Source organism: Magallana gigas, chromosome 3, assembly GCF_963853765.1.
Source record: "Magallana gigas chromosome 3, xbMagGiga1.1, whole genome shotgun sequence".
NCBI classification, from domain to species: Eukaryota; Metazoa; Mollusca; class Bivalvia; order Ostreida; family Ostreidae; genus Magallana; species Magallana gigas.
Genome location: NC_088855.1, coordinates 16,455,622 through 16,469,034, shown reverse-complemented (window position 1 = coordinate 16,469,034; position 13,413 = coordinate 16,455,622). Strand labels below are relative to the sequence as shown.

Here is a 13,413-nt window from a genome sequence, read left to right as displayed (position 1 = left end):
ATTAGCGGCATTCAGAAGTTGGAGTTCTATTCGCTTTTCACTATTCACTATTCGAATAGCGAATAGAATTCTGTGGTCGGTTCGCTATTCAAATTACCGTAAACATGCTAATAAACGTAAATTCAAAATTTCAAATAAATTTCCCTTTTTAATTAAACAAACAGTTTTATAGTAAAAATTATTACTTGCTGACCTGACCTGAACATTGACATAATGAACACGGCCAGTAACAGGCTTAGCTAGCCTGGCGAAAATTGGAAATTTCGTATAATACAATTACAATGGGATATCTTTCGAGGGGCTGGCTAACACCCTGTATCCCATATTTGGGCCTTCATATTTGGTGGGGATGGGGTCCCGGGGAAGCCCAGTCGACCCTCAAAAGGAATTGGGTTTACACGGCCAGTAACAGGCTTAGCTAGCCTGGCGAAAATTGGAAATTTCGTATAATACAATTATAATGGGATATCTTTCGAGGGGCTGGCTAACACCCTGTATCCCATATTTGGGCCTTCATATTTGGTGGGGATGGGGTCCCGGGGAAGCCCAGTCGACCCTCAAAAGGAATTGGGTTTACACGGCCAGTAACAGGCTTAGCTAGCCTGGCGAAAATTGGAAATTTCGTATAATACAATTACAATGGGATATCTTTCGAGGGGCTGGCTAACACCCTGTATCCCATATTTGGGCCTTCATATTTGGTGGGGATGGGGTCCCGGGGAAGCCCAGTCGACCCTCAAAAGGAATTGGGTTTACACGGCCAGTAACAGGCTTAGCTAGCCTGGCGAAAATTGGAAATTTCGTATAATACAATTATAATGGGATATCTTTCGAGGGGCTGGCTAACACCCTGTATCCCATATTTGGGCCTTCATATTTGGTGGGGATGGGGTCCCGGGGAAGCCCAGTCGACCCTCAAAAGGAATTGGGTTTACACGGCCAGTAACAGGCTTAGCTAGCCTGGCGAAAATTGGAAATTTCGTATAATACAATTACAATGGGATATCTTTCGAGGGGCTGGCTAACACCCTGTATCCCATATTTGGGCCTTCATATTTGGTGGGGATGGGGTCCCGGGGAAGCCCAGTCGACCCTCAAAAGGAATTGGGTTTACACGGCCAGTAACAGGCTTAGCTAGCCTGGCGAAAATTGGAAATTTCGTATAATACAATTACAATGGGATATCTTTCGAAGGGCTGGCTAACACCCTGTATCCCATATTTGGGCCTTCATATTTGGTGGGGATGGGGTCCCGGGGAAGCCCAGTCGACCCTCAAAAGGAATTGGGTTTACACGGCCAGTAACAGGCTTAGCTAGCCTGGCGAAAATTGGAAATTTCGTATAATACAATTACAATGGGATATCTTTCGAGGGGCTGGCTAACACCCTGTATCCCATATTTGGGCCTTCATATTTGGTGGGGATGGGGTCCCGGGGAAGCCCAGTCGACCCTCAAAAGGAATTGGGTTTACACGGCCAGTAACAGGCTTAGCTAGCCTGGCGAAAATTGGAAATTTCGTATAATACAATTACAATGGGATATCTTTCGAGGGGCTGGCTAACACCCTGTATCCCATATTTGGGCCTTCATATTTGGTGGGGATGGGGTCCCGGGGAAGCCCAGTCGACCCTCAAAAGGAATTGGGTTTACACGGCCAGTAACAGGCTTAGCTAGCCTGGCGAAAATTGGAAATTTCGTATAATACAATTACAATGGGATATCTTTCGAAGGGCTGGCTAACACCCTGTATCCCATATTTGGGCCTTCATATTTGGTGGGGATGGGGTCCCGGGGAAGCCCAGTCGACCCTCAAAAGGAATTGGGTTTACACGGCCAGTAACAGGCTTAGCTAGCCTGGCGAAAATTGGAAATTTCGTATAATACAATTACAATGGGATATCTTTCGAGGGGCTGGCTAACACCCTGTATCCCATATTTGGGCCTTCATATTTGGTGGGGATGGGGTCCCGCGGAAGCCCAGTCGACCCTCAAAAGGAATTGGGTTTACACGGCCAGTAACAGGCTTAGCTAGCCTGGCGAAAATTGGAAATTTCGTATAATACAATTACAATGGGATATCTTTCGAGGGGCTGGCTAACACCCTGTATCCCATATTTGGGCCTTCATATTTGGTGGGGATGGGGTCCCGGGGAAGCCCAGTCGACCCTCAAAAGGAATTGGGTTTACACGGCCAGTAACAGGCTTAGCTAGCCTGGCGAAAATTGGAAATTTCGTATAATACAATTATAATGGGATATCTTTCGAGGGGCTGGCTAACACCCTGTATCCCATATTTGGGCCTTCATATTTGGTGGGGATGGGGTCCCGGGGAAGCCCAGTCGACCCTCAAAAGGAATTGGGTTTACACGGCCAGTAACAGGCTTAGCTAGCCTGGCGAAAATTGGAAATTTCGTATAATACAATTACAATGGGATATCTTTCGAGGGGCTGGCTAACACCCTGTATCCCATATTTGGGCCTTCATATTTGGTGGGGATGGGGTCCCGGGGAAGCCCAGTCGACCCTCAAAAGGAATTGGGTTTACACGGCCAGTAACAGGCTTAGCTAGCCTGGCGAAAATTGGAAATTTCGTATAATACAATTATAATGGGATATCTTTCGAGGGGCTGGCTAACACCCTGTATCCCATATTTGGGCCTTCATATTTGGTGGGGATGGGGTCCCGGGGAAGCCCAGTCGACCCTCAAAAGGAATTGGGTTTACACGGCCAGTAACAGGCTTAGCTAGCCTGGCGAAAATTGGAAATTTCGTATAATACAATTACAATGGGATATCTTTCGAGGGGCTGGCTAACACCCTGTATCCCATATTTGGGCCTTCATATTTGGTGGGGATGGGGTCCCGGGGAAGCCCAGTCGACCCTCAAAAGGAATTGGGTTTACACGGCCAGTAACAGGCTTAGCTAGCCTGGCGAAAATTGGAAATTTCGTATAATACAATTACAATGGGATATCTTTCGAAGGGCTGGCTAACACCCTGTATCCCATATTTGGGCCTTCATATTTGGTGGGGATGGGGTCCCGGGGAAGCCCAGTCGACCCTCAAAAGGAATTGGGTTTACACGGCCAGTAACAGGCTTAGCTAGCCTGGCGAAAATTGGAAATTTCGTATAATACAATTACAATGGGATATCTTTCGAGGGGCTGGCTAACACCCTGTATCCCATATTTGGGCCTTCATATTTGGTGGGGATGGGGTCCCGGGGAAGCCCAGTCGACCCTCAAAAGGAATTGGGTTTACACGGCCAGTAACAGGCTTAGCTAGCCTGGCGAAAATTGGAAATTTCGTATAATACAATTACAATGGGATATCTTTCGAGGGGCTGGCTAACACCCTGTATCCCATATTTGGGCCTTCATATTTGGTGGGGATGGGGTCCCGGGGAAGCCCAGTCGACCCTCAAAAGGAATTGGGTTTACACGGCCAGTAACAGGCTTAGCTAGCCTGGCGAAAATTGGAAATTTCGTATAATACAATTACAATGGGATATCTTTCGAAGGGCTGGCTAACACCCTGTATCCCATATTTGGGCCTTCATATTTGGTGGGGATGGGGTCCCGGGGAAGCCCAGTCGACCCTCAAAAGGAATTGGGTTTACACGGCCAGTAACAGGCTTAGCTAGCCTGGCGAAAATTGGAAATTTCGTATAATACAATTACAATGGGATATCTTTCGAGGGGCTGGCTAACACCCTGTATCCCATATTTGGGCCTTCATATTTGGTGGGGATGGGGTCCCGCGGAAGCCCAGTCGACCCTCAAAAGGAATTGGGTTTACACGGCCAGTAACAGGCTTAGCTAGCCTGGCGAAAATTGGAAATTTCGTATAATACAATTACAATGGGATATCTTTCGAGGGGCTGGCTAACACCCTGTATCCCATATTTGGGCCTTCATATTTGGTGGGGATGGGGTCCCGGGGAAGCCCAGTCGACCCTCAAAAGGAATTGGGTTTACACGGCCAGTAACAGGCTTAGCTAGCCTGGCGAAAATTGGAAATTTCGTATAATACAATTACAATGGGATATCTTTCGAGGGGCTGGCTAACACCCTGTATCCCATATTTGGGCCTTCATATTTGGTGGGGATGGGGTCCCGGGGAAGCCCAGTCGACCCTCAAAAGGAATTGGGTTTACACGGCCAGTAACAGGCTTAGCTAGCCTGGCGAAAATTGGAAATTTCGTATAATACAATTACAATGGGATATCTTTCGAGGGGCTGGCTAACACCCTGTATCCCATATTTGGGCCTTCATATTTGGTGGGGATGGGGTCCCGGGGAAGCCCAGTCGACCCTCAAAAGGAATTGGGTTTACACGGCCAGTAACAGGCTTAGCTAGCCTGGCGAAAATTGGAAATTTCGTATAATACAATTACAATGGGATATCTTTCGAGGGGCTGGCTAACACCCTGTATCCCATATTTGGGCCTTCATATTTGGTGGGGATGGGGTCCCGGGGAAGCCCAGTCGACCCTCAAAAGGAATTGGGTTTACACGGCCAGTAACAGGCTTAGCTAGCCTGGCGAAAATTGGAAATTTCGTATAATACAATTACAATGGGATATCTTTCGAAGGGCTGGCTAACACCCTGTATCCCATATTTGGGCCTTCATATTTGGTGGGGATGGGGTCCCGGGGAAGCCCAGTCGACCCTCAAAAGGAATTGGGTTTACACGGCCAGTAACAGGCTTAGCTAGCCTGGCGAAAATTGGAAATTTCGTATAATACAATTACAATGGGATATCTTTCGAGGGGCTGGCTAACACCCTGTATCCCATATTTGGGCCTTCATATTTGGTGGGGATGGGGTCCCGGGGAAGCCCAGTCGACCCTCAAAAGGAATTGGGTTTACACGGCCAGTAACAGGCTTAGCTAGCCTGGCGAAAATTGGAAATTTCGTATAATACAATTACAATGGGATATCTTTCGAGGGGCTGGCTAACACCCTGTATCCCATATTTGGGCCTTCATATTTGGTGGGGATGGGGTCCCGGGGAAGCCCAGTCGACCCTCAAAAGGAATTGGGTTTACACGGCCAGTAACAGGCTTAGCTAGCCTGGCGAAAATTGGAAATTTCGTATAATACAATTACAATGGGATATCTTTCGAAGGGCTGGCTAACACCCTGTATCCCATATTTGGGCCTTCATATTTGGTGGGGATGGGGTCCCGGGGAAGCCCAGTCGACCCTCAAAAGGAATTGGGTTTACACGGCCAGTAACAGGCTTAGCTAGCCTGGCGAAAATTGGAAATTTCGTATAATACAATTACAATGGGATATCTTTCGAGGGGCTGGCTAACACCCTGTATCCCATATTTGGGCCTTCATATTTGGTGGGGATGGGGTCCCGCGGAAGCCCAGTCGACCCTCAAAAGGAATTGGGTTTACACGGCCAGTAACAGGCTTAGCTAGCCTGGCGAAAATTGGAAATTTCGTATAATACAATTACAATGGGATATCTTTCGAGGGGCTGGCTAACACCCTGTATCCCATATTTGGGCCTTCATATTTGGTGGGGATGGGGTCCCGGGGAAGCCCAGTCGACCCTCAAAAGGAATTGGGTTTACACGGCCAGTAACAGGCTTAGCTAGCCTGGCGAAAATTGGAAATTTCGTATAATACAATTACAATGGGATATCTTTCGAAGGGCTGGCTAACACCCTGTATCCCATATTTTGGCCTTCATATTTGGTGGGGATGGGGTCCCGGGGAAGCCCAGTCGACCCTCAAAAGGAATTGGGTTTACACGGCCAGTAACAGGCTTAGCTAGCCTGGCGAAAATTGGAAATTTCGTATAATACAATTACAATGGGATATCTTTCGAGGGGCTGGCTAACACCCTGTATCCCATATTTGGGCCTTCATATTTGGTGGGGATGGGGTCCCGGGGAAGCCCAGTCGACCCTCAAAAGGAATTGGGTTTACACGGCCAGTAACAGGCTTAGCTAGCCTGGCGAAAATTGGAAATTTCGTATAATACAATTACAATGGGATATCTTTCGAGGGGCTGGCTAACACCCTGTGTCCCATATTTGGGCCTTCATATTTGGTGGGGATGGGGTCCCGGGGAAGCCCAGTCGACCCTCAAAAGGAATTGGGTTTACACGGCCAGTAACAGGCTTAGCTAGCCTGGCGAAAATTGGAAATTTCGTATAATACAATTACAATGGGATATCTTTCGAGGGGCTGGCTAACACCCTGTATCCCATATTTGGGCCTTCATATTTGGTGGGGATGGGGTCCCGGGGAAGCCCAGTCGACCCTCAAAAGGAATTGGGTTTACACGGCCAGTAACAGGCTTAGCTAGCCTGGCGAAAATTGGAAATTTCGTATAATACAATTATAATGGGATATCTTTCGAGGGGCTGGCTAACACCCTGTATCCCATATTTGGGCCTTCATATTTGGTGGGGATGGGGTCCCGGGGTAGCCCTGTCTCTTGTTGTGATAGGGTTTAATAATAAATTCAAAATAAATTATATATATTTAATTTTGCTCGTCGCCCTGTAATTTGATATTCATTTGTTTCATGTATATGTCTGATTATTTCTTTTGTTTTTGCTAAATGTTCATTCATTTTAAACTGTAGGTTAAAAGGGGAATTTTTTTTAACTGTGGAGGAAATGTGAAGCAGATACTGGTCGTATTTCTGTTTATTTTTGAGCGGATTTTTAAATAGGTTTAAACTGGTTTAAATGTAGGGGAGACATGTTTAGGACTCTTTCCAGACATTGCAGAATAAAAGATGTACAACTTACATAAAACATTTACTTAAACAGCCATGGTCGATCTCAAAAGTTTTTGAAGATGTGTCCCTTATTCGCTGTTTTTGAGATACGTAGGTCCCAATATACTCTCTAATCCCCGGCAATTCCCATACACTACGATAGGATTTGCAGCTATGTCCATGTAAATATTCAAGAGTTTATTTGATATCATACACTTTCCCTCTGAGTGAGATTTCATGTTCTGACACCCCCCCCCCCCATTTCCATTATAAAATCGAAAGTGAAAATTTCACAAAAGTCACAGTTTCGCATCTAAAGTGTTGCATGTCAATTACATAGACATAAGGTCTTCTATCCACACAATGAATGAAATAGATATTCTAAAGTTTATACCCCTCAAATACCCAACCAAACTTCACATTTACCCTTTTTTCTAAAATTTGACCGGGTCTTTCCTGCGAAACTGTCCCACGCCACCTATTCTAATAAACAAAATATCCGTTTGTTGATATGACAGTCGAGCTCGCTTTCAATATTTAGAAGAAAAAAACGCGCAAGACACAAAATTGCCTATTATTTCCTAATCAACATTATGCATCGGATCCAAATAGTTTATAAATAAGCAGCAATGACCCCACCCCCACCCAACCCCAACACCTGAAATATGCCTTTCCTTCGACCAATTACTCAATGTTTTACAACATTTTATATAAAGGAGGCGGTGTGTAAATGACATTAAGTAATTTTTTATAGATACCAGAGAAAAACCAATGGTTTTCGAGGGGTGTCAATTTCAACAGTTACCCTCCCAAACAGGCACTATTTATTTTATTATACTGAATGTCTTTATTTGAAAGAAAATTTTACTGCTTTTATATAGAAATGAAGTGAATTCTCTGGCGAACCGTACGCACATAATTTACGCGCATGTAACAATTCGTTGTGTTACCCGTTGCCAATTGTGTTGCTAATGCTGAGGGTAATAGAACGGATTACCAACTGCGTCTAAACCAATCAGATTTCAGTATTTAACATGAAAGTATAATAAAACATATTGTTTCGTTATCGATTTTATACACTATAAAAATCAAAAACGTGCTACATGCATGCAAATGTTATTACATGTAATACCAAAAATTATTAACCTCTGTTCACTTTCAGAGAGATGGCGCTGACTTTTAATATCTAATATAAACAAGTGTTAAGATGACTGTTGTGATAATTGTATGATGTGAATGTCCTTACACATGTATATATTCAGAGCAATAACTCCTTCTAAAATGTCCATTGATTTCACCAAGTACCGCATTTGACAAAAGAAGATATGAATATGTAAGTCACTTCCTACAAAACTTTTCCCATATAGCAATTTACATCATATTTGCCACTTCAAATAGCTATTTACACACATGTCTGTAAGTCATGTAAACCAAATTACAATTGATGGTAAACTGGACAGCCGAAATTCAATTATACCTGTATCATACTAATTTCAATATTTCGCCAGGCTAGCTAGACCTGTTAATGGCCGTGTAAACCCAATTCCTTTTGAGGGTCGACTTGGTGTTCCCGGGGCCCCATCCTCATCAAATATGAAGGCCAAAATATGGGATACAGGGTGTTAGCCAGCCCCGTGAAAGAAATCCCATTATACCTGTATTATATGAATTGTCCTATTATTCGCCAGGCTAGCTAAGCCTCTTACTGGTCGTGTAAACCCAATTCCTTTTGAGGATCAACCGCGCTGGCCCGGGGCCTTATCCTCACCAAATATAAAGGCCCAAACATGGGATGCAGGGTGTTAACAAGCCCCTCCAAAGATATCTCATTATAATTGTATTACTGGAATTGTCATATTATTCGCCATGCTAGCTATGCCTGTTACTGACCGTGTAAACCCAATTCCTTTTGAGGGTCGACTTGGCGTTCCTAGGGCCCAATCCTCACTAAATATGAAAGCCCAAAAAAGGGATGCAGGGTGTAAGCCAGCCCCGTGTAAGAACTCCAATTACAACTGTATTATAGAAAATGTTCTATTATTCGCCAGGCTAGCTAAATCTCTTACTGGTCGTGTAAACACAATTCCTTTTGAAGATCAACCGGGCTGTCCCGGGGCCCTATCCTCACCAAATATGAAGGCCCAAATATGGGAGGCAGGGTGTTAGCAAGCCCCACAAAGATATCCCATTATAACTGTATTATTGGAATTGCCCTATTATTCGCAAGGCTAGCTATGCCTCTTACTGACCATGTAAACCCAATTCCTTATTCGCAAGGCTAGCTAAGCCTCTTACTGGTCGTGTAAACCAAATTCTTTTTGAGGGTCGACTGGGCTGTCCCGGGGCCCAATCCTCACTTAATATGAAGGCCCAAATAAGGGATGGAGGGTGTTAGCCAGCCCCGTGAAAGAACTTCCATTACAACTGTATTATAGAAAATGTTCTATTATTCGCCAGGCTAGCTAAACCTATTACTGGTCGTGTAAACCCAATTCCTTTTGAGGATCAACCGGGATGCCCCGGGGCCCTATCCTCACCAAATATGAAGGCCCAAATATGGAATGCAGGGTGTTATCCAAAGATATCGTTTGTGATAGCACTATTGGCGTTGGTTTGTACATTAGTATGTAGTATACATTATTATGTTAAACTTTATATCTAGATATATATCAGACATAACTTCATCATACCATCTTCACAAAACAATATTATATAATATCCATTATAATTGTATTATTGGAATTGCCCTATTATTCGCAAGGCTAGCTATGCCTCTTACTGACCATGTAAACCCAATTCCTTATTCGCAAGGCTAGCTAAGCCTCTTACTGGTCGTGTAAACCAAATTCTTTTTGAGGGTCGACTGGGCTGTCCCGGGGCCCAATCCTCACTTAATATGAAGGCCCAAATAAGGGATGCAGGGTGTTAGCCAGCCCCGTGAAAGAACTTCCGTTACAACTGTATTATAGAAAATGTTCTATTATTCGCCAGGCTAGCTAAACCTCTTACTGGTCGTGTAAACCCAATTCCTTTTGAGGATCAACCGGGATGCCCCGGGGCCCTATCCTCACCAAATATGAAGGCCCAAATATGGAATGCAGGGTGTTAGCAAGCCCCTCCAAAGATATCCCATTATAATTGTATTATTGGAATTTTCCTATAATTCGCCAGGCTAGCTATGCCTCTTACTGGTCGTGTAAACCCAATTTCTTTTGAGGGTCGACTTGGCTGTCCTGGGGCCCAATCCTCACTTAATATGAAGGCCCAAATAAGGGATGCAGGGTGTTAGCCATCCCCGTGAAAGAACTTCCTTTATAACTGTATTATTGGAAATATCCTATTATTCGCCAGGCTAGCTAAGCCTGTTACTTGTCGTGTAAACCAGAATCCTTTTGAGGGTCGACTGTGCTGTCCCAGGGCCCAATCCTCACCAAATATGAAGGCTCAAATAAGAGATACAGGGTGTTAGCCAGCCCCTTGGAAGAATTACCATTAAAACTGTATTCTTGGAATTGTCCTATTATTCGCCAGGCTATCTTTGTCTCTTACTGACCGTGTAAACCCAATTCCTTTTTAGGGAAGGCTAGGCTGTCCCGGAACCCAATCCCCACAAACTATGAAGCCCTAAATATGGGATACAGGGTGTAAGCCAGCCCTTTGAAAGAAATCCTATTGTAACTGTATTAGAGGAAATGTCGCATTTTCGCCAGGCTATCTAAGCCTCTTACTGGTCGTGTAAACCCAATTCCTTTTGAGGGTCGACTGGGCTGTCCCGGGGCCTCATCATCTGCAAATATGAAGGCCCAAATATGGGATACAGGGTGTTAGCCAGCCCCTTTAATGAAATCCCATTATAACTGTATTATAGGAAATGTCGCATTTTCGCCAGGCTAGCTAAGCCTCTTACTGGTCGTGTAAAACCAATTCCTTTTGAGAGTCGGCTGGGCTGTGCCAGGGCCCCATTCTCACCAAATATAAGGGCCCAAATATTGGATGCAGAGTGTTTTTCAGGCCCTTGAATGAAATCAATTAAAACTGTATTATAGGAAATTACGCATTTTCGCCAGGCTAGCTAAGCCTCTTACTGGTCGTGTAAACCCAATTCCTTTTGAGTGTCGACTGGGCTGTCCCGGGGCCCCATCCTCTGCAAATATGAAGGCCCAAATATGGGATACAGGGTGTTATATAGCCAGCCCCTTGAATGGAATCCCTTTATAACTGTATTAAAGAAAATGTCGCATTTTCGCCAGGCTATCTAAGCCTCTTACTGGTCGTGTAAACCCAATTCCTTTTGAGGGTCGACTGGGCTGTCCCGGGGCCTCATCCTCTGCAAATATGAAGGCCCAAATATGGGATACAGGGTGTTAGCCAGCCCCTTTAATGAAATCCCATTATAACTGTATTATAGGAAATGTCGCATTTTCGCCAGTCTAGCTAAGCCTCTTACTGGTCGTGTAAAACCAATTCCTTTTGAGAGTCGGCTGGGCTGTGCCAGGGCCCCATTCTCACCAAATATAAGGGCCCAAATATTGGATGCAGAGTGTTTTTCAGGCCATTGAATGAAATCCAATTAAAACTGTATAATAGGAAATTACGCATTTTCGCCAGGCTAGCTAAGCCTCTTACTGGTCGTGTAAACCCAATTCCTTTTGAGTGTCGACTGGGCTGTCCCGGGGCCCCATCCTCTGCAAATATGAAGGCCCAAATATGGGATACAGGATGTTATATAGCCAGCCCCTTGAATGGAATCCCTTTATAACTGTATTATAGGAAATGTCGCATTTTCGCCAGGCTATCTAAGCCTCTTACTGGTCGTGTAAACCCAATTCCTTTTGAGGGTCGACTGGGCTGTCCCGGGGCCTCATCCTCTGCAAATATGAAGGCCCAAATATGGGATACAGGGTGTTAGCCAGTCCCTTTAATGAAATCCCATTATAACTGTATTATAGGAAATGTCGCATTTTCGCCAGTCTAGCTAAGCCTCTTACTGGTCGTGTAAAACCAATTCTTTTTGAGAGTCGGCTGGGCTGTGCCAGGGCCCCATTTTCTGCAAATATAAGGGCTCAAATTTAGGATGCAGAGTGTTTTTCAGGCCCTTGAATGAAATCCCATTATTTTCGCCAGGCTAGCTAAGGCTCTTACTGGTCCTGTAAACCCAATTCCTTTTGAGTGTCGAATGGGCTGTCCCGGGGCCCCATCCCCTGGAAATATGAAGGCCCAAATATGGGATACAGGGTGTTAGCCAGCCCCTTTAATGAAATCCCATTATAACTGTATTATAGGAAATGTCGCATTTTCGCCAGGCTAGCTAAGCCTCTTACTCGTCGTGTAAAACCAATTCCTTTTGAGAGTCGGCTGGGCTGTCCCGGGGCCTCATCTTCTATAAATATGAAGGCCTAAATATGGGATACAGGGTGTTAGCTAGCCCCTTGAATGAAATTCCATTATAACTGTATTATAGGAAATGTCGCATTTTCGCCAGGCTAGCTAAGCCTGTTACTGGCCGTGTTCATTATGTGAATGTTGAGATTAGGTCAGCAAGTAATAATTTTTACTATAAAACTGTTTGTTTAATTAAAAAGGGAACTTTATATGAAATTTTGAATTTACGTTTATTAGCATGTTTACGGTAATTTGAATAGCGAACCGACCACAGAATTCTATTCGCTATTCGAATAGTGAATAGCGAAAAGCGAATAGAACTCCAACTTCTGAATGCCCATATTAGCATGTAATTTAGTTCGCTTACGCGACTAAAAATATAGCGCCAGAATTATGTAGAGAACAAGAATAGAATTCCTGGGTCCCCCGCCGGTCAGGCAAACTAGTATTGAGTCTATCGACCAAGGCTGATTTTCGAACTTGACCAAGGTATTAGTGGTATAAACATTTGGTATAAATTTAATGAAAATCCGTCAAAATTTGTAGGCATGAGAGCGCTTACAAGGTCAATTTTTGGATAAAACGGAGTCATTATTGTGGTCAAAGTCCCATAACTCCAACAAAAAGTATCGACCAATGCTGATTTTCAAACTTGACCAAGGTATTAGTGGTATAAACATTTGGTATAAATTTGATGAAAATCCGTCAAAATTTGTAGGCATGAGAGCGCTTACAAGGTCAATTTTTGGATAAAACGGGGTCATGATTGTGGTCAAAGTCCCATAACTCCAACAAAAAGTATCGACCAATGCTGATTTTCAAACTTGACCAAGGTATTAGTGGTATAAATATTTGGTATAAATTTGATGAAAATCCGTCAAAGTTTGTAGGCATGAGAGCGCTTACAAGGTCAATTTTTTGATAAAACGGAGTCATGATTGTGGTCAAAGTCCCATAACTCCAACAAAAAGTATCGACCAATGCTGATTTTCGAACTTGACCAAGATAATAGTGATATAAACATTTGGTATAAATTTAATGAAAATCCGGCAAAATTTGTTGGCATGAGAGCGCTTACAAAAAAGTGTGACGGACGGACGCACGGACACACGGACGCACGGACCCACGGACACACAGACCCACGGACACACGGACCCACGGACACACGGACCCACGGACACACGGACCCACGGACGGACGCCCGGCATTTCTATGTCCCCGCACCGCGTTGCGGCGGGGGACAAAAATCCTTTTTTTTATTAACAAGTAGATATGATTTAGT

General features: G+C 44.3%; 1 protein-coding gene across 7 annotated transcripts in view; it reads right to left on the bottom strand.

The window, feature by feature from the left end:
• Nucleotides 1–13,413, bottom strand: part of LOC105329753 (DNA ligase 1) — a 48,815-nt gene that overhangs the window by 19,756 nt on the left and 15,646 nt on the right. The gene's annotated exons all lie outside the window — the stretch shown is intronic.